General features: G+C 39.3%; 1 protein-coding gene across 3 annotated transcripts in view; it reads left to right on the plus strand.

Annotated features, from left to right (window-relative positions):
- Positions 1–201: 201 nt before the first annotated feature.
- Positions 202–22,776, plus strand: part of atp2b2 (ATPase plasma membrane Ca2+ transporting 2) — a 126,797-nt gene continuing 104,222 nt past the window's right edge. The window contains exon 1 of one of the 3 annotated variants that reach the window (XM_077603794.1): positions 202–297. The gene's annotated coding sequence lies outside the window, so the exon portion shown is untranslated. Of the gene's footprint in view, positions 367–19,284; positions 19,471–22,776 lie in introns of those variants that run through there. The other 2 variants (XM_077603793.1, XM_077603792.1) reach the window with 2 other exon arrangements.

Consider the following 22,776-nt stretch of genomic DNA (forward strand, 5'->3'; position numbering starts at 1 on the left):
TATATATATATATATGTATGTATACATATATACACACATACACACATACATATACACACATACATACACACACATATACACACATATACACACATATATATACATATAAACACATACATATACACACATACAAAATGTACTGTATACGCCTTCACACCCCTCCATCGTTCTCCTTGTCCTCCTCCTCCTCTCCTCTATGTTTCCTCTCTTTCAGCCACTCAGAATGCCTTCGCTGCAGTGGATACTGGAGGGAAAAGCCCATGTCACAAGCTCCACATTAACTTTGGAGTAACGCAGGTGAGCCACTAGCACCAGCTTAAGGAGGATACCACAGGGCATTTGTAGCAGGACCTGCGTATTTCCCGTGTGAGTACTGTGTGATTGTAGAGTGATGACATCTAAGCTCTTTCAGTTGTATGGCCTGTTTGGTCTTCTGTCATCGTTGGTATTTACATTGCTTTTTTTATTGCGTGTGTTTTTTTTTTTTTTAAATCAAAGAGCTTGTAGTTTCAGCCTCTTACCTTCCACTTCTTCAGATTAGTTTCACAAATTTTAATCTGTGCCATTTTCTTCTCGAACACAAGACTACATACACTGATAAATTAAAGTGATTATATATTTGAATAGGGAAACAAACACTTAAATACATGTCTCTTTTTCGTCGCATGCCAAAAATTGTTTCAAATGGAAAATTACAAAGAAGGTAGATGTTTTGTTTTGATCTATTTGTTTTCGCTACAATTGGCTGGTGACCAGCGCACAGTGCAACCTTGCCTCTTACCTCCAAATTAAGCAGGGATAGGCTCAATTACCCATGAACATAATAAGGACAAGCACCATAGAGAATAGACAGATATTTATTTTTGAGGAGAGACAAACTAGCCGGTGGGAACATTTAGGAAAATTGGACCCTGTGACAACACAAAAAAACTCCCCAGAGAGTAGCAAAAACCCACAATAGTTTCTCAAATGTTTCTGCAGCGTTGTCTCTGCCTCATATCTGTAGCCTACAAAGCTGTAGTTTATTTATTTTTGCTTCTTTGGGCTTCATCGGTTATTTGAAATATTACAGAGTAACATATGGCCTACAAAATATCCTTCACCACTGTTTTAGCTGCGGGTTTGTGCCAATATGGCTATTTTGGCAAAAATATGGCAGTTTTGCCAAAATCTTTAATTCTTAGAGTTACAACACTAGACTGGCTACTTCCATCGAAGGCTTCGGCATGGGTTCATCACTGACACAGAATTTATGATAATCGATAGAGAAATTCAGTTCAGATGAAAAGTTGCTATTCAAGGAAACATGCAACATTTTAATGATTTTAGTTCATAATGAGAACTCTTTGTGTTTGAATATATTGAGGACACACGGTACACTGAAAGAATGAATGTTCTGCTTTGGTGGTTGTAGTAAAATGTGGGGGAGGTTGGATGTTCTTTGTCTACCTGTGGTAGCTGTCATACGAAGTCGCAATATCAGCTTAATCAGTCTCTTTCTCCCGCACCTGAATTACTACCCGAATTAAATAATGAATAAAGTAATTTATTTACTCAGTTTGAAGTTTCAAATTTGAAAGACAAAAGATGTGTTAGTTATCATGATAATTATTGATGTAGACTAATTTTTTTTAATAGCGATACAATTTGTTGTCCTATTGCCCAGCCCGACACTCAGCCCTTTTGGAGTTCTTCATTATTTTTCACAGTGTTGGAATATGATGCTTGATCCCGGCCAGCTGTCAAATAACGATGCCAAAGTAAGACAGTATATTTTCTTTAAATTGCAAGATAGCAATTTCAGGATGTTGTGATGATGTTATACTCTGTTTCCTTTCTACACTGTTTGTGAGATGCACTGCAGTCTTCTCAGATTTTCAGACAGTTTTGTGGTGAAATGACATTATAGTACTTATGAAACCTTGCCTTCTTACCCCACCCATACAAAGTGACAAAAACTCAAATATTTCTCAATTACTCCATTTTAGTGTTGCCTTTGTAGCAAGTATACAGTTTGAGAAGTATAAAATTAGCTGGTTTTCACTCTTTTTGAACATGCTTGTTGAGATTTTTTCCCCATCTACAATGCTAAATAATTATACTTGGTTTTTAAAAAAAATCTTCTTTTTCTTGCCCAGTAGGGCGGAGGGTTTAGATTTAGGCGTGTTGTCATTTATTTAGTTACCTATTTTGCCAACTCTGGATCTGTGTAGCCCTTTGAGTCCTTACTCAGATTAAAAGCAATGAAAATGATTGTGATCTAACTAATTGAAACTGCATTTGGCAGCTGAGGTTGGATGAATTTTTGAAGGCATTATATTTTATTTCATTTCTTTGCAAACCAAACACCCATAGAAAAGTGTGTCCCAGGGCTGCCAACATCTCCGGAATTTCCGGAGTTCACCCGGACAAACAACACAAACTGCGCGACCCCGGACAACCTCACTAAACTCCGGAAATTTTAAAAAAAATGTCACTTTTATTTTTTTTTAAGCAACATTTTCGAAAAAGTACTGGATTTCCAATTTAAATCCCTCGAAATTCACACCAACAATACATTTACTTACGCTTTTGATTCAACTGTTCTGTAAACTGAATGAATTCGGTAACATGAGTGCATTGTGAATCATCCGAGTTACAAGTTCTGACAAATTATTCATCTTGTGCGACTTTCATAGTTAGCCTCCATTGCTTTAACATTTTTTTTAAACAAAGCCCATCATTTCCAGGGTTGTTCTAAAGGCAGTAGGCATACACAGCACTGGTAAGTCTTGCCTGCTAGGGTTAAGCTCACAATGGATGGCAATTTGGATGAAATTTCTTATAAGAAGGGTTTCTTATTACACGCAGAAGTTTATTGGTTCGCATCCGACGAAATATCCCATGTTAAAGCCATCTCCAAAAGGACCGTCATTTTCACATTGCACAACATGCATGTGCAACTTCAGCAGCACACATGGTGGAATTACTGACTGTAAAACACACGTCAAAGGACCCAAACACAACGATAGACTTATTTTCATCATGCTGTACTTTTTCAATAGTTTGCAAAAATGCAGTATTTCAATTAATGTAAAAACATGATAATAACAGTTTGATTTAAATAGTCCTACGTAATTTTTGTTTTTACATTTTACATCAATTTTGCGTGAATTGCATTCACTCCTGAAATGAGGTCGATGGAGGTTGGCAGCTCTGCTTTCCAGTTGAAACAGCCAAATAAAATGGTGCCAATTGGACTTCTTTAATGAAGTTTTTAGTGTCCCGTCATGAAGTTTTATACTATCATAAAATATGTGGTTAAAATAGAGAAGATCCAACTTAAAGTATGTTTTGTTGCCCTGTATGCTTGCAGGTTGCTGTTACCAATAATTAGACTGAAGTGTAATTAGCATGCACACCTTTTATTAGTAATGCATAAGGGACTTGCCATTTTCTTTGCATGCGTTTGAAGGAGTGAACGGAAAAATGCTGTTCAGTCAATGGAAATGGCCCCTGAGAGCAAATAACTTGACCATGCTAATGCTGCGGCAACACAGCCGGCATTAAAGATACAATCAAGGACCCCATGCACTCACTGCACCGTGCTGAAGGCCCGTTAGAGGAGCCAAAACCAAAGCTGCCCCTGTTGAGGCGTCCTCTAGGTGGACTATTTCTATGCTGCCTCACCTGCAGTGTGATTCTAAAACAGCACTTTGCATGCGAGTTGACTCGGGTCACTCCTTGTTAATTTGTTGTTCGCTGATGACTACAGAAGCAAAAAGTACAGTATATGTAGTATGAAGGTGCCAGTATGGAAATATATAAATGAGAGTAATATTGCTGTAATTCCTACTTATTGCCCAAATCATTAGGTACAGCACTCACAGTAGTGACACAAAATAAAATATACTGCACAAAATATACTGTATACTGCTATTGTTAGTGTTATCTTTGTATTTTTAGATTTCACCTGTGTACCTAAGTTTATGTATGGAAAAGGTTTATCCTTCAATCAAAAAAGCAAAGTAGTAAAATATATTTTTATAATGTTTGAGCTTTTTTTGTATTATATTTGATTTGAAATGTTCCAAATATCCTTTACAAGCTCTTCTATCTGATCTTGTTTACCTTGCTGTACATTATTCTTTATTACCGTATTTACACGCATATAAACTGCATTTGTCGGACAAAAAATGATGACTGAATCGAGGGTACGGCTTATATACGCATAAAAAGCTGACATGCACGAAACTGCAAGGTGACAAAGACGAAACGCCATAACGCAAGACAATGCGGTGCGGTAGACTATCCCAGCTGACTCCAGCCCAGAGGCGGGGGACACCCTGAATCAGTGGCCAGCTGATCGCAGGAGACGGACAACCATGCACACTCTCACCCATACCTAGGGGCAATTTAGAGTGTCCAATCAGCCTACCATGCATGTTTTTGGAATGCGGGAAGAAACCCACGCATGCCCGGGAGAACATGCAAGCTCCACACAGGTGGAGCGACCTGGATTTGAACCCAGGACTCCAGAGCTGTGAGGCCGACCCACTAACCACTTGCCCCGCCAGGCCGCCTTATATATATATCGGGATTCATATGTCAAAGGTTTGAATTGTAAAGATGCGGTTGCGCCACACAATAAGACAAAAAGGCCTTTTGGCTACATGGAGCATATGGGCTCAAGTGTTAAAAATAAATTTACCGTTTGGTATGAACAGGCAGGTATTAGCTTGTCAAGGTGTGAAACGACAACGAAGGCTCTGCTTTTCGTGAGGCCAGCCTTCAAATTGTCACGCTACTGGACCTTTGTGTTGTGTAAATGATTTATCATCAGTGTTTTTGCTATGATGGACATTTTATCCTGAAAAAAAAAATGAAATATGCCAGGAACAGCACGCATCTAACCCATATTGTATTGAATAATGTGTATTGTGATGGGTATGTGTAACATACTGCGTGCTGTTCCTGGCATATTTCATATTTGTTTCAGCATGCAATGTCCGTCGTATCAAAATGTGTGCTGTTCCTAGCATATTTCAACTGCATTTCTCTTGGTCAAAGATTCCATTAGATGCAAGTATGTTATATTACAAAATTCTCAATTTCGAAGCTATTCTCAAATATGCTTTAACAGTAGGCTTTCAGCGTTCATTTAAGCGAATTTATATCCAATATGGGTGATTTGTAAAAGAATAGATAGTTTTATACATGTGTGTTTGACGTTTTTGAATGATGGTTTAAAAAAAAAAGAGAAAGATACCTGATTCTGGCATAAAAAAGAGAAAAAATATATCATATTACAGGGGTGGCCAACTCTGGTCCTCGAGAGCCGCTATCTGGTCTGTTTTCCATATCTCTATTTAAAATATGCTTTATTTTACGTGTGAGAGCACATATTATTCAATGTTTGGTGAATTCTGCTATTTTTGTCTGTATTTTCACTGGTTTTGCTGGTGTCACCAGCTATTAGCACGGTAATAAAAGAATTTCTAAAATACTTTTTTATACTGAGGACACCTTGTGTTGAGATTTGTCAAATCAACTGTTGATTTTTTTATGAATACGTCTCTGATAGGTGTAAATCAAAGTACGATTCGTGTTCTTTGTAAAACCTTTAAATCTATTTTATGGTTTGTGAATGATTACCTAATTTATCTCTCTCTGTTTTCCTTACTACAGTGGAGTTTGAGAGTCCAGATTGTTTATTCTTTTTTCTTTAGTTTTTTTGTGTCACTTGGGTTATTGGCACGTAAATGCTTGAGGCTACCCTAATGACTGCTTGAAAAACTGCCAAGCCCACTCACACTTGTGAGGACCCTCACTGAGGTCAAACTGAGCTTTCTCCAATTCTAGATAATAATTTGTCATGCGTTTATTCTCACCACGTCTTGGTCTCATCTGCATCCTTTCACTATCTCCCCCTGGAGCTCACCTCCCTCACTTCTCTGCAGTGCATCCTCCGTCTCCTCCTTCTCCTCATCACCACACAGAAGCTTTTAATGTCTTTTATTCATCTTTAAAGCATCTTTCCTTTGTTATTGTTCTTCTTTTTCTTGGTGTGTCTGTGGTTTGTTTTGTCCCCCACTGAGCAGTTTTTGTTTTCTCTTCTTTTTTCTCTCCCTTACACACTATCTCCCTTTCATGTGGGATCATCGCCATGAGAAATCGCTATTTCATCCTAGTCCTGCTCCCTCCTTTCTCTCCTCCTCCTTTTCTCCACTGATGAGCTATGCTGTTCCAAGGGAGCTGATGTCCTTGGTGTGACCGTGAATGAGGTAGCATTTAAGTGAGAGAAAGAGAGAGAGAGAGAGATGCCTGCGCTAGAGCTCTGCAGTACCATGCAAGTTTTTTTGTTTGTTTTGATTTAGCCTCGTGTTGCTAGGTGCAAATGTTTAAATTGGATAGGATATAGCAAACAAGAACCAAATGTCCAAATCAAACTTCCATTGTAGTTGATTTAGACTCTTGAATCTCACTTAATTTGATGCATCTGGTATTTTGTTTATTGTGTGAGCTGCTGACAGGGTAAAAGAGGAATATGGAAGGAAAATTGTGTAGACCATTTTAAGTGTTGAAACAAAACCTCCATTTAAATCCACGAAAGAAGACAAAATGCTAAAGGTATGCTACAATTGACCTGCTTTTAAGATGTTACACCTATTAAAACACTTAAATGTCATGCACACGCGCTTACACGTTTTCAAAGGTGTCGACAAGTGTCAAGGATTTTTGTAACTTTGAAGAGACTTATGCAACTCAGCATCTTTTTTCGCTCATGCTCTCTCTCCTACCCCTCTATCTATCTATCTCTCCTCCACTTCTCTCACCCCCTTACTCTCTCAACACCCCACACCCCCAACTCTCTACTCCAGGGGTAGGCAAACTATTCCACAAAGAGCCGCAGTGGGTGCAGGCTTTGGTTTCAACCTCTAAAGAGGAAACCTTTCCACAAATCCGGTATCTGAGAAAGGCAATCAGTGAATTGCAGTCAGGTGCTTGAAGCACCATGCTTCAAGTTTCAGCAGAAACCCCATTTGATAATCGGTCTGTGCTGGATCGGTTGGAAAAAAACAACCTGCACCCACAGCAACTCTTGAGGTTTGCCCAACTCTTCTTTACTCTATTCACACATGGATACATTGTCAAATGGGGCTTACACTTTTGCAGATTTTTACAGGTAATTAGCCACATCTCTTTTGTGGTTTGTAGTCCAGTGTGATTTATACATGAATAAATCATATTTTCTAGTCAAATTTCGACTTAAATTCCGCTCTTAAAACCATCATTTATGGCAATATGCCTGGGGAAATAATATACAGAAACATACATATGCACTACTTTGTGCTGAATTATCGTGATCGTGTACAACACTTGGAGCATTTATATAAACAATAAGCCTGCATTAGCAATTAAAACCGAAACACTCCATGTTACTGTCAAATTTCAACAACTTGTAAATCATTTTCTACCGATTTAAAACCGATCCAATTAGAGGAGCATTAACATGAAAGTAATGTCCATTTTGCTTTGATTAACAAGTATACGAAGTACAGACGCTCCCCTACTTACGAACGCAATTGGTTCCGAGCGATTGTTCATAAGTTGAATTTGTTTGTAAGTTGATTCAGTGCTATATTTTGTATTATAATTTATGTTTAAGGTCGATATAAGTATATTCAAGGTTTATACAAGTGCATTTGTATGTTTAAGGCTTGTATAAGTAACACGCATTGGTTTGTACTGAAAAAAAAACATTTAATAAAATGGAGAGAATATGTACAGTACTGTAGAGAGAGAGATTTATGTATTAGAAACTGGCCAAAAGAAGCGACCTAATGACGATTGCACAGTTTTCTTCTTTTTTTCATCATAAATGATGAGGTAGCACTGTATGGCATCATTCAATTGATTTGCAAACTTTGTGCAACGTTCAATATTTGGGTCCTGCTGCTCGATCTTTCTGTTTATAAATGGTACTGAATGTGCAACGCTCACCACTCTCACGCGCATCAAGCTTCGTTATTATTGCCACTCGTTTCAAATGAAATGGCTTGCCTCTTCCTTGCAACTCCCTCAATAGAAGCCTTTAGCTTTTTACCAACCATATTCAATATTGGATGCATGAGATATTTAATGATACAAATGAAAAAGGTTCTTTGCACACTGGAGATACATTCACGCACTTCCGCATTGCAACGAAGAAGAAGGTAGATGCTGGGTGAGCTGAGCTCTCACAGCGCCAGGCGTCGGTATTAGCGGCGGAAAGAAGTACTACTCCGAAAAAGGGGCGAAATACAAAATTGGACTTGCGAACATTTTTGGACTTAAACGCAATTTGCAGACATGTTCGTATGTACCGTTGTTCGTAAGTTGAATGTTCGTAAGTAGGGGAGCGTCTGTACACAATTCTCATAAATTTGTCTTGAGTCTTTTCGTCATTATTCATTTACCGTATTTACTCCCATAAAAGCCGCCCCCGCGTATAAGCCACACTCTTAAAATTTGCCTTAAAATAGTTGAATTTTACAATTTTTTGCGTATAAGCCGCTCCCCAATTCACATTTTTCACCTCCACATTCATGGTTTTAATAGGGAGTACAAATGTGTTACTTTGAAGGGAAAATCTTAAGAAAAATCATCGCACGTGGTATTTCTGAGATACTGTATAAATCAAAAGCACATTATTAGGGTCAATATCATAAGGAAGTTAGTTATTCATCCAGTAATGGTTGTTTTCTTATTGCAAAACAGAAAATAACCAACAAATAGTAAATGTTACTTTGCTGACATCTACTGGTGAAAAAGAGTATAGCAAGTGCTGTGCGCATATAAGCCGTACCCTTGATTCAGTAATCTTTTTTTGTTACAAATACGGCTTGTATGCGAGAAAATACAGTTGCTATGTCTACACATTACGTTGTCTTATTTGAATACAAATGGACTGTGGTGGGGACTGTGATTTCGCCTTAAATGACCCTCAAGATTAGAACATCTGTTCATCTGTCCTCTCCTTAGTTCTTAATTCACAGGTTTTGACAGTATATAAAATGGATTCAAATTGCCTGGATATAAGACTTATGGAACAGTGGCATGTTGAACTGCTGAGGAACTTTTTTAACACAACAACGTTTTAAACATATGACCTCAGATTTAACATGTTTTGGAATTGAACTTTTAGAAGTCCAATTCTTATGAAATACAGAATTAGCCTACATTCTGTACTACTTACAGTGTGTGCTTGTGTGTGTGTGTGTGTGGGTGTGTGCATGTGTGTGTGTATGTGAATGCGTGTGTGTACTGCTCCATGTAGTCTATGTGAGCTAAGATTCTTTTTACAGTGCCAGGCAGATCAGTTGCATAGCAACAGCTGCTTTTGAGAGCAGGAAAACGTTTCAGCAGTGGAATGTGCACAACAGTGCAACGAGATATGGCAGGATGCGCAAACCAAACTTTTCTCTATTAAATATTTTCACTGGAATTTAGCTGGAAATCATATGGGACGAAATATATGTTCTAGATACACAATTCAAACATAGTATACGATGCGATGCTTGCCGAAGAATCTGCACACGCTTGGCATTTGCTCGATGAGCTTCACGAGGCAGTCACCTGAAATGGTTTTCACTTCACACATATGCCCTATCACTGTTATCCAATGCAATTTCATGCAGCATCAATGAGGTCAGGACCATCATTTGTGTTGCATTGAATGAGGTGTGTCCAAACATTTAGCCTGCCTGCTATATACAGTATAGCATACACTCACCAACTTTCTTAAAGCAATGTCAAACTGCATAATAATGAAAATTTCTAATCCCTCCCACTAGATGACAGTCATTTTTATGTAGGCATTTAGGCATAATCAATACTGTTTGTTGCTATTCACAGCATCAGAATGGGGAAGCAAGGTGATATAAGTGACTTTGAACGTGACATGGCTGTTGGTACCTGGAATGTTGCCCTGGGTGCTTTAGAAACTTACGATAGACTGGGAGTACTAGTATATTTACTACTAAGAATATGCACAACTTTGTGTAGGGTTTGCCGAGAATTGGTACTCGGTCGTTTGGTCGCCGGTCTTTTGGTCGCCGGTCTTTTGGTCGCCCGGAAGGTTATTGATAATTACCATTTAAATCGTTGCTCAAATTCCCTAAATACAAACTGCGAATTATTATTTAGTCATACTTAATGCCCTATTAATTATTAGGCTAAAGAAAAGCTCCAAATTTCCCGTACTTTTATTGTGTTTTGTTGGAGAACTTAAGACCCTGACTGACGTCCCTTCCTAAGGGGACAACTCATGTACATACAAACTCTTTTACACTCACACGTCCACTCAGTGAAACTACTCATGGCCATTGTTGGCTTTTATTGATGCGTGGACCGTGTTGTTTTACCTTGTTTTGTCGCCGGTCTTTTGGTCGCCCGTTGTTTGGGTACGGGCGACCAAAAGACCGCGACCAAAAGACCGCGACCAAAAGACGGCAACCAAAAGACGGCGACCAAAAGACCGGCGACCAAACGACCAGTCATGCCGAGAATTGTCCGAAATAGAGCTAACATGCCCCGTGCGACAGTTCTGTGAGCAATTTTTGTTGTTGTTGAGGCCAAAGGTTAGAGGACAATGGCTAGCTTGGTTCAAGCTGCAAACCTTGGGTGTAAGCAGTGTCTTTTTTTTATCTTTTACTACTCTGTTATAGTGATTTTGCCTCCATTTTCAATTTGTTGTATGGTAAAAATTTACTGGGAACCACTGTTTTACATTGAGTCATATGCCCTCTGCTGGAACCCGTGCTTCTGAATATGTCATTGCTTTCAACTATTCAGAGGCAAAAATTATTTTAATAGCAAATTTTTAATATTTTTGGATATGTGTGAGTGATCACTTGATCATTTATTTTTGAATACTCTTTAATTCTATCCTTTACCTGGAGTGTTAAAACCTGTGATAGTAGGACTTGTAAATTCAATAAATTTTAATTTTTGCCATGACATTTTGATGTTCAGTACTTTAGTTTTTTTTTTGTCACTGTGCCAAAGTTGGCACAAGTTTGTGGCATGTTAGGTGCTTCCTTTCACAGCCAACCCATAGGAAGAGTCTATTGCTGATCGTTGTTACCCATCATTATTTCACACAGGAGCTGACATGGCAGTAATCAAATTTTAAGATGCCCCTGGGAGATAATGTATGTCATTATTCAGTCCTGCCATTTTGTAATTTACTCTTGTTGGTTAGTACAGTGGGAAGCGAGGGTTTTCAGCAGAGAATGTGCTGTTTACCTGATTGCTCAATATATTTCAATTGAGCTGCTTCAGAAGACAATGTTCCTTTCCTGTTGTCATTTTGGTAGTTGGGGTGGGATTTTATTGGAGTTTATTGGCTTTCTGTTGCGTTATTTCTATTTAAATCAATCGGCTTGTGCACTTTGAATGCTGCAGTGTGGAATTTGTTAGAGTACACTGGTGCTTGCTTTACATCTTATTGAGTCACCATATCTTTATCAGTGTGTTCTCTCTATTTTCCTCTGGAAAAACAGTCAGTTCCTTCAGCGATTATTACCTTTTGAGTTAGAGTTCTAATTACACTTTGTCTCCATTAATGTCTATTATTGTTTTTTAAAACCTGTACCCGTGACCGCCGTTTCTTTTCTTGTACAAATTTGCTGTTGTACAAGGACATGTAACTGTCAAGACGATTGCCAAATTAATTGGCTGTGACCATGTTGTCATCAAGCTCCTGGACCCATAGTTGGAAACTGCGTGCCATATTGAAGATCTCTTGCAGATTTCTTAAAGGAACACCACGTTCTTCATCCTCATCATTCAGGTCCTCATCAGTTGGGCAGCAGGGGAGTTCTGAGTGGCTCTCGAGCAGTGTTGACGTCCTCTCGTCATGCCAGCTTCATGGCCGTGTCTACGGCGTAAATCCCTCATAATGCTGTTTTTTTTTATTCCTAGTGGTTACCACTTGCTTAGTGTCCTTGGAAAAGGATATTGTTGGCGTTTTCCAAATGTTTGCTTTTTCTTTCTTGGTATAACGCACAATAGATAAAAACAATTCCACAATGGCATGCTACACCTTTAGCACACGTAGCAATGTCACTTTTTCAGTCACTGTCATCACGTGTCATTGTTTTTCTTGGGCTCATTGGATGCCAACTTTTCGCGTTCTTAGTCAGACCGCCACTGATTGGGAACTGAAACCAGACCACCAGCGATGAAGTCAGACAAATGTACCAGTACACCGACAGTGATTTGGGTTGATGGTTAATCGTCATCAGACTATTAGAGATATAATGGGATTTTTCATTTGTAAAATTCAAGATGGAAATGTAAGAGGGAATGAATACAAATGTTGTAGTTTATGTCCTACTGAATCAATTTCACTGATAATTCATAACATTTTACATTTTACAAACGTCCTTAACAATTCCAGTCATTGGAAAAAAGTCCTTGCAAAACCAAGCATGCTTGGATTTGATTTAATTTTGTTGTATTGATTTGTTCCTAATATAAAAGCAAGAAGATCATGTGGAAAAATAAGTTTTATCATTTGTGTCATTACATTGTCATTCATGTTTTTACATTTCTCATCTATCAAGTCATATTCTTGCACTTGTTTGAATGGAACGGTATTGTACACCTTGCAGACATTTCTTCTAAATGTAATTAACCTCAATGTACAGTTTACGTTGGCATTTGACTGCCATTCCTGTGAATGACGCAAACTTTAAGCCACGTGTGCTTTCAGTTGCCAATGTGTGCGTTTGTGTTTATCTTATGCCTTTGAGTTATCCTTGGGGTAAGAAGTCCTCCATGCCCCTTACCCGTCACAATCCTAACCTTTGTGTGAGGAACCTACAATGAGTCAGCTAAATCTACAAGTGAGAGAAAGGTTCCACCTCTGGGAGCCATCTCATTAACGTCACACGTGTGCAATACTCACCCGAGCAATTCATTTTTCCAAAAGCACTCAGGAGGTGGTCTGAGATTTTTTTGCAATTAATAAGGCTAATGGTTATTGGCTGATGGCTAGTAGTGATCACAGTGTTGGAGATTCATCCACAAGATAAACTCAGCACTTAAAGAGTGAACAGAGCTTCCTCCCAAGGCTGACATCTGTTCATGTGAGTATGATTTCTTGTCTAGTTTCAGGTGGGTAACTCGTCAATATTTTACCTTTTCCAGTGTGGATTGTTATGGTTGAGCCTATCGGAAAATACTAGCAATGAGCTACTTTCAACAAATCACACTTTTTCAAGTCTCTCGTGTTACATTTTTTTTCGCTTGCATGAATGTTTCTAAATAATGTATGTAATTGTGCCTAATATGTGTTTTATTTCTAAATTGTACAAACATCTTTAAAAATCTAATGATTTCAAGAGCATGGCAATATTAATATTTATGTTTAACTATATTGCTGTGGTTTAAATTCCATTCTTTCATTCATTTTCCGTATCACTTATGCTCATAAGGGTTTAACGTTTACATTTAAAAAAAAAAGAAAACTAAAATCATGCAAGTCAGTGGTTCATTTTGTTTTATATACTTCAGGTTAACAAAGTCACTTTTGATACAGTTTATTAAATATTCTACTCAAAATATCTTAATCTATATTGATATAATATCAGGTCGAAATTCCTGCGCAACATAATGATGAAAAAATGGACATGGTAAATATAAGCTTTAACTCTGTTAACTCACAAACTTTTTTTTCTATTTTACCCGAGCAGAGCACTTATCTAATTCTTTTGCTGCCATGAATAACACTAGACATCCAATCTATTTCAATTATTATTGAGGGCCAAATGAAGTTCTTTCGGTGTCAGTGGCACTGAAAGATGAGCAGTCATGGGCACCCTCCCAGTTTAAATCAATGACGTCAATCTCCATCAATGACATGCAATGAGTTAAACACTGCAAAAAATGTACTTAGACATAGAGTATTTTTTAGTTTATTTATTTTATTAATTTAACTTTTATTAACATTGTAATAATTTATTTATAATTTCTGTCTATAAACTGTTAGAGACAATAGGGTAATGGTTAAATCTTTATATAAAAATACAAAATAGTAAATAATAGTTGCTAATATATTTTTAATAAAATGAAGAAGAAAAAAAATAATGAAAAAAAGTTTTTAGATAACCAAAAACAGGCAACTTTTAAAGGTCTTAAGTGTCAACTTTTGAGAAGCTGTCAACTATAGTGACGCTGTCACTGATAGGGTTCAGGGCTGTGCCTGACAAATGTGGAACCCTAGGCAACATAATTGATGGTAAACCCCCACCGCCGCCACATGTAACAACAGCAAATACTCCACAAATATTTATACACTAACACAGAAACAGCATACACTTCTTTTTCCATTCATTTTCTGAACCGCTTAGCCTCCATAAGGGTTGCGGGGGTTTCTGGAGCTTATCCCAGGTAACTACGGGCAGCAGGTGGGGGGCACTCTCTGGACAGCCAATCGCAGGGCACAAGGAGACGGACAACCATTCCTAATCACACTCATACTTGGGGCAATTTAGAGTGTTCAACCAGACTACTCTGCATGTCTTTGGGAAATCCCACGCAATCCCGGAAAGAACATGCAAACTCCACACAGTGAGGACTTTACCTCATTTATTAATATACACCTAAATAATAATGCATTGGTAGCTGGATGCCCGGCATTTTGTCCATCGTGGAGAAAAAGGCATTTATTTGGACATCATGGGTAAAACAAATTTGGCTTCCCGGAAATGCTCTGATGTAATATAAGGTGCACATCCAAGCAGCAACATGGCGGACTCCACTGTGGCAGCACAAATTGATAATGAATCGTTGGATATTTCGGACCTTTTGGACGAAATATACTTCTTTGAAGATGAAAGTGATGTTGTGAAGGAGGGTGCTTTTCACATAGATGAGTTTGGGGTCGAACCGTATCTTTTTTAATCGACGGATGACACGAATGATGATCAAAACCTATCATTTGACATGCCAGTTGAGGCAGATGAGGAGGACAATACACAATGCCTCCAAGGTTCGGACTATTGTTCGGTGTTTTGGAATATGATATAGTAAACAATAGGGCCTTTAGGCCTTATTGAAAAGGATTGAAATGCATTTTGTGACTGTCATGTGAAGTACATGATAAGAGTACCGCATTTTCTCGCATATTAGCCGCCTCCCCGTATAAGCCATACCCTTAAAATTCCCTTCAAATCATTGAATTTTTCAATTCATCTCGTATAAGACGACCCCTGATTCAAAAATTTCACCTCCATATTGATGGTTTTAATAGGGAGTACAAATGTGTTACTCTAAAGGGAAAATCTTAAGAAAATGTAAGTGTGCTGTTGCACATTCCAAAGGGTGTTGCCTGCACGTAGACAAATTCAAAAAGGAAGTAACGTGAGCAGTACAACCAGGAAGTGCGTCCGTAGCGGTCTACTTCGTCATCCCTAGGTCAGATGGCGGCACGAGGAACAAGTGAGTTTTCTCATGTTTTATGCAAGATACAGTGTTTTTTTGTTTAGAATTTTATTTGTTTATCTTTTCTCTATTTTGAAATAAATGACCGTATCGGGCGAATTGTCTCGCGTTATAGGGTTTCGTCTTTGTCACCTTGCAGTTTCGTGCATGTCAAGTCTAATTTGTGCACATATAAGCCATACTCTTCTGTAGTCATCTTTTTTTGCGACAAATACTGCGTATATGCGAGAAAATACAGTAATGGATGTCATTAACATTAGCCGGAGCCATGCGTGGAGGAGCCGTACGTCACCTCCCCACGGCATGGTACACACCTTGTGTGACGTCACACTCTCGTGCAGAAATTTTTGTAGTGCAGTAAGGTAAGCACTTTTTAAATGTCAAATTGTGTCAAAACTACTTGATGGATTGCAACCAAAGTCTGCTAAAGTACCTGCCGCACTAGGTTGTGTGTCCTCTCTTGCTCTTTGTCACAGCTTTTTGGTGCACTGCAGCTCTGGAATCTTTCAGACTGCACTGCATTGGTATTCAAAGCTTGCATCTGATCCCCATCACTGCTCTCATTCCTTCTCTCTCTTTTTCTGTCTCTCTCTGTAGGTCATTCTCTCATTTCTACCATGACCAACTTAAATAGTCTTAACAGCTGTTCCGTAAAACTAACAATCTGCTTAAATCCCTTACAGAGAACAGGATGACTGAAAATACAAATGATTCTGCGTGTTGCAACTTCCTGAAACTGGCCGAAACTCAGAGAATGCTTTATGTTCTACCCTACGATACTACTAGCTTAGAGCTTCATCAAAGAAGTCTTTTTCAGTTTGGATTGATGCCAATGAATTTGAGTGCTTGTGTTTGTATTGTATTTTATTAGGTCTTTGAAAAGAAAAAATCATAGATCTTGCCCTTCATTAGAATGGCGAAATGTCTTTGCCTGTTATCAGTTATCATACCGTGGCCGGATGATTCGCCTAAAGACGTTTCGCCGACGGACGTTTCGCCGACGGACGTTTGACAGACGGACAGGTCGCCGAATGGACGTTCCACCGAACGGTCTTTCGGCCGAACGGCCGTTCGGCCGAATGGCGGTTCGTCCCGTTTCAGCGAAACCTCCGTTCGGCCGAACCGCCATTCGGCCGAAAGGCCGTTCGGCCAAATGACCGTTCGGTGGAATGTCCATTCGGCGACCTGTCCGTCTGTCAAACGTCTGTCGGCGAAACGTCTTTAGGCGAATCATCCGAGTACCTTATCATACACAGACAAAGGGGCCCAGCTTCACCGGTCCCACCTGCTTGGGCGAGGTTGTTATTGCGTATGTTTTGGTAATCTATTTGCGTAAGGAACCCATGAATGGGTGACACAAGAATGCCAGATTTAAATAATGCAGCTGACCTGAACCAATTGCCTGAATCAAATCAGGAGGGACGTGCCTTTTGCCCAGAAGACGGGACTGGCGCTGCCACAATCAGAATCCTCTTTTAGAAGAAAACAGTATTTTCTGGTGTGGAGAGGCGTGTGAGTGGGCCGCAATTTTTTTAATCACTGCATTAGCAGATCTCATGTGCGTCGAAAAAAGCAGCTCAACTCAGTGAGAATGTACCGCAACATGCTTTAAATGGAAGTTTGGGGAAATTCCCACTTATCTGGCTCGCATACAAACACACACCAATCTGTCACAACAACACAGATTCACTGATGGGTCTTCTGATTTGCGTGGACGGACACGCTCAACTTCTCTGACAATTAACCAAATCCCTGATCTGTTGACCGTGCATGTTAGCTAAGTCTCTTGAATCAAAAACCGTTGAAAACCCATTTACACTGTTCACCCCATTTTACGTACAAACAGTACACTAAACACTTGACATATTATGGTTCCACAAATCGCATACACTCAACAATGTAACGGTTACTTGTAATGCCTTGTTCAGACTTTCGCAATGCGAGAAATTCTAATAATTACCTAAGTCAATCACTTGAATTCAATCGGTTTTACAGATGGTGAAGTACCCTTGAGGATCCTTGAACCACTCCATGTCAGTGACAGTTGTACGAATATCTACTTCGTACGCCAAGTCCAATGACCCATCCTGTACCCATCAAATTGTAAAGTTGGCAAGCAAGGCAATAGGGGAGGGGGGTGGGGGTTATATTTGGGGAAGGATAAAGTACAACAACTGCTTACAAATGACCATCGACTAAGGTACGACAGAGGCACCTTTTCTTTACACATTCCATGTTGTCTTTTTACGACGAATGAGACCCATCGGGTGTATTAATGGTGGCTGGTGTAGCGACAAAGCCTCTCCACTTTCAAAGCAGCAGCGGCGGCAGTTACTCATGGTGCCTTTACTTATGTCCTCTCTGGGCAGCCGTAGTGAGGTTGGCCGGGTGCAAAGCTATGTTTGCACAATCACCCCTGGGCCATAAAGCCAACATTCCTTTTTGGAAGTGGAAAAATAGATTAAAAAAAAAAACTGGCGCCCAAATTCAAAAATCGAGCATGGTAACATCCTAGAGCCGTACATTTGCAATTGTTGGTTCAAAACCACATTCAAATTGGATGTACGGTGTTGTCTCCATTTTGTCCTATGTTAACGGACAAACACTCACGCACACACATTCTCAGAAATAGTAATATGTATAGATAAGCATAAGGCCCACTTAAGATCTCATCATTATGTTCAATCATGGTTATTTGGTGAAGATTGGTCACTGTAATCAGACCCTAAACCACATTACAATATGTGTGATAAATATCAATGAACAGACATAATGGTGAGTAAAATAAATGTTGTTATTTATAAATGTAACAACATTAAACATTGCATTATTGTATTCCTTTTTTAGGTACAGGTTAACTTCTATGCAAAATAATTTTCTTTATTTTCTTGTGTTATAAGCCATTGCACATCATATGTGGTAATACCTAATCAGAATAACATACGTGGTGTAAACATGTCATATATACATATGCGTTACATACCTGTCAACCTTGGCCAATTGCTCCCCTTATTAATGATTGCAATTCCCCTTATTAAATGATAATAAACCATACAAATGCAATGCGGGACATAGTATTTACTCACATAGTCTAAAAAAGTGGACAGGGTGCCTTATCAGTCATTGCGCCTTTTGTATGCACTAAATTCAAGATTCTGTTGATGTCGCCGTATGACGCTGAGCGCTTGACTGTATGGGTACCGGATTTTCACACCTATAAAACGCACCGCCCTAAAGGGCGCAGTCTCAGTTGCAAGTGTATTTTCAGTTTTTTGTCAATACAGAGGGCACTTGGTTTTAAAGGACGCACTGCTTTGGTTGTGCTAGCATGACACACAGCATAGCACAAATCATGCATGCTAGCGTATGTTTTAAAAAGGGCAACAGGAGCAAAACTGAGTTTGATTTTGTTTTATTGACATAATGTGTATTCGTGAAAATATAAGTCAAAGTATTCAAACATCTACAAATCTGTCAAAGTCCTCACACATCTTCACAAGGGTCAAAGGGATACTGGAGCCTATGCCAACTAACTATAAGCAGTAGATGGAATGAATTGGTTGCAAGCCAATCACAGAGCACACTAAGATGAAGAACCATTCATGCTCACACTCATACCTGGGGACAATTTAGAATGTTCAACCATGCATGTTTTGGGGATGTGGGAGGAAACATGAAAACATGCACCCCAACACACACTCACACACAAACACGTGCATACATCACCCCTCTGATGCCTGACAACATGGTACAGGCTGTGCACTGAGACAGCCCCAACTGAAGTGGCAGAATAGTGAGGGGGAGAGAGCTGCAGATAGCCCCAGTCTCCTCACATACATACACACACTCACACCTACAGTACACACATAGTCACACACATTCACACACATACAACATACTGCTGCGGTGGTTAGTGCCACCGACACCGCTGCAGCTGCATGTGCTGGTGCGCTCGCAGGTGGATTGTAGGACTGCGGGTGACTGTAACCTTGATGTCATGTAAGTGCTTTTGTGATGGTTTTTTGTGTGTTGAGTGGAATATATCTATATTTAGTAATACAGTGGGTTGTTCACATTTTTCTCATCTATATGCAGTACATGCTTCAATCTGAATTGCAGCTGACTCCAGCTTTTTGTCACCCATTGGAACTAGTAGGGACCAGCATCTCGGTGGTATGTGCCTGGCAAACTTACCACCCTAAATGGAGGACTACTCGCAGTTTCGCTCGCTGGTGGCAGCCGCTTTAGTAGATAGGTGGATTCATAATTAGGCTGCCCATGGAGATCCATTATAGAGGACATCGGAATTGTGGAATGGTTGCATGACCTTTGAACCATATTAAAGGGCCACTGTGTAACTGCGCCCAAATCCATTTTTGCTCACCATTTAATTCAAATAATTGGCTTCACTAGCCTTTTGATATTCTTTTTGATGGTGTGTTAGATTTGTTGAATATCTCAGTACCACAGGGCTTTGTAGCCATGGTACCTCACATTCATACCATGTAGTTGGCATCCCACTAGATGTCCAAAAATGGTCCACTTGTTTTGGAACCTTTCACTAAAATTAAAGAACTTATAATGCAAATGAATTTTTTCTCCCATTTCCCCCAAAACCCGACGCAACTGTTAGTCAACAGTATTTTTTTTAGTTTTTATATATATATATATATATATATATATATATATATATATATATATATATATATATATATATATATATATATATATATATACACAGTGGTACCTCGTCATACAAAATTCTCGTCTTACGGCGGAAATTTTGATCGAATAATTCGCCCGTCATAAGATCAAAATTTCGTGATGCGACCAAGCCAGGTCTTTTTTGCATATCTTTTGTGTATAACAATATTTACGAGCACGGAACGATTAATTCAAACGACTTTCTCCTAAGACGAGGAAACGCACAACGCGCATGCGCGGGCAAAAAGAGGGCTTTCTGGGTAATGAAGTATACTCGTGCACACAACACCCATAGGCAATGGCAACCTTTCATTGCTTTCCCCCCTCGTTGCACTGCTTCCAGATGTGTGTTTTCATATTGAAGCATTTAACCAATCACATTTCAGCCATTTTTTGTTGCCAGGGTCAGAAATCTGCCTCAAGGCCTTCACAATCAGTTCTGCAGGCTCTGCTGCATTAAATAAGCATCGATAAGACTGTTGCTTTAACCAATCAGATTTCGAGTTGGCAACACCACAATGCCTTCTCACAGGCGTAGGGATACGTCATCACTTTCACCAACTATGATTGGCTAGTGATGCAGTGGGCTAGCCAGAGCTAACAAACTGTATCTGGAGCGAGCTGCACAAGCAAATATATTGTTGTGTTGATTTAAAGCCATTTTCAAGGACAGGCTCGACTTTCAGCATTAGCTTCGATGGCGATAGAAAAGAAGGAAGAAAGAAAGGAGGATGGATATTGTGTACAGTTAAAAAGGATTTTTGGTAAGTAAAATATGGCTATATTCCTAAATAATTCAATTGTTTGAAATTCCTGGGGAAAGTCGTCCTCCGGGCCTGGTTCTGATATCTGAAAAGCTCCAGTGTTTGAATTTAATCACTAAATGCTTCTACGAAGTGGATTTTACCCCATTTTAGTGCAATTTTTGCCGGTTCGCCATGGATGTCCATCGCTGTCCTTTCCCGGGAAAATCCTCCCCCCCCTGGCCCGGTTGTAATGTCTGAAAAACTCCAGTATTTGTATTTAATCAATAAATGTTGCTAGGAAGTGGATTTTACCCCATTTTAGTGCAATTTTTGCCGGTTCGCCATGGACGTCCATCGCTGTCTTTTCCACGGGAAAATCACCCCTTGGCCCGGTTGTAATTTCTGAAAAGCGCCAGTATTTGTATTTAATTACTAAATGCTGCTAGGAAGTGGATTTTACCCCATTTTAGTGCATTTTTTGCCGTTTCGCCATTGACGTCTATCGCTGTATTTTCCTGGGGAAATAACCCCCCTGGCCCGGTTGTAATGTCTGAAAAGCTCCAGTATTTGCATTTAATCAATAAATGCTGCTAGGAAGTGGACTTTTTAGTGCAATTTTTGCCGTTTCGCGTATGGACGTATATGGACGTATTGACGTTCATCGCTGTCTTTTTCCCGGGGAAATGATACTCCGGGCCCGGTTCGGATGTCTAAAAAGCTCCAGTATTTGTATTGAATCAATAAATGCTTCTAGGAAGTGGATTTTACCCCATTTTAGTTCAATTTTTGCCGGTTTTCCATGGACGTCCATCGCTGTCTTTTCCCGGGAAAATCACCCCCCTGGCCCGGTTGTAATGTCTGAAAAGCTCCAGTATTTGTATTTAATCATTAAATGCTGCAAGGAAGTGGATTTTACCCCATTTTTGTGCATTGATTTATTGATTATTTTTTATGTGTCGCAGCTGTTTTATAGCCATAAAATAGTTTTTGCTGAAGGTGTCACTAGGAAATGCACGGACCGCCACTGATATATATATATATATATATATATATATATATATATATATATAGCTTTTTCCCTTAATTTAGCACTCATTAATGCAAAAAATGCAACTTGTATGGCTGGTGCTCGCAAATATCTTTACACGAGGAAGATGCGACGAGAAAGACAGAGCGATGCTGTTATCATAAGCAGCCTGCCGCATACTCGGCCACTTGGCGGCCGCATTGGCCGTCTTGTACGCTTGTATCACAAATTTGTCTCGTATCTCAAGGCAAAGATTTACCTAGAATTTTCCTCGTATCTCACATTTCTTGGTTACATTTTCATGGACCCCGTATTTGCTAGCTGCAGTTTCACACTTCTTGCAATGATTTGCTGTGGATTTTTGCAAGGTTTAATTTTAGATTTCTTTGTAGGATGTAAAAATAGCCTCCTAGAGTTTGGAGTTTGGATGGTAACTGCCAAATATTCCCAACAGGGTTGTTGTGGTCAGATAAAGGACACGTTCCACATCGTGAATTTCTCTCTCCTTATGCCCATAGCAATGTTGTACACAGGTATTTTATTGCAGCAACATTTTGTTTACTTATAAGTACCATGCAACCCTGGATGGTCTAGAAAGATTGAGTAGAGCACATGTGTCAAAGTGGCGGCCCGGGGGCCAAATCTGGCCCGCCGCATCATTTTGTGTGGCCCGGGAAAGTAAATCTTTCTGTTTTAAGATCAAATTAAAATGAAGAGTATAGATGTATATCAAATTTCCTGATTTTCCCCCTTTTAAATCAATAACTGTAATTTTTTAATCCATTTTTCTGTGTTTTTAGTTCAAAAATCATTTTGTAAATTCTAAAA

Source organism: Stigmatopora argus, chromosome 6 (assembly GCF_051989625.1).
Source record: "Stigmatopora argus isolate UIUO_Sarg chromosome 6, RoL_Sarg_1.0, whole genome shotgun sequence".
Lineage (NCBI taxonomy): Eukaryota > Metazoa > Chordata > Actinopteri > Syngnathiformes > Syngnathidae > Stigmatopora > Stigmatopora argus.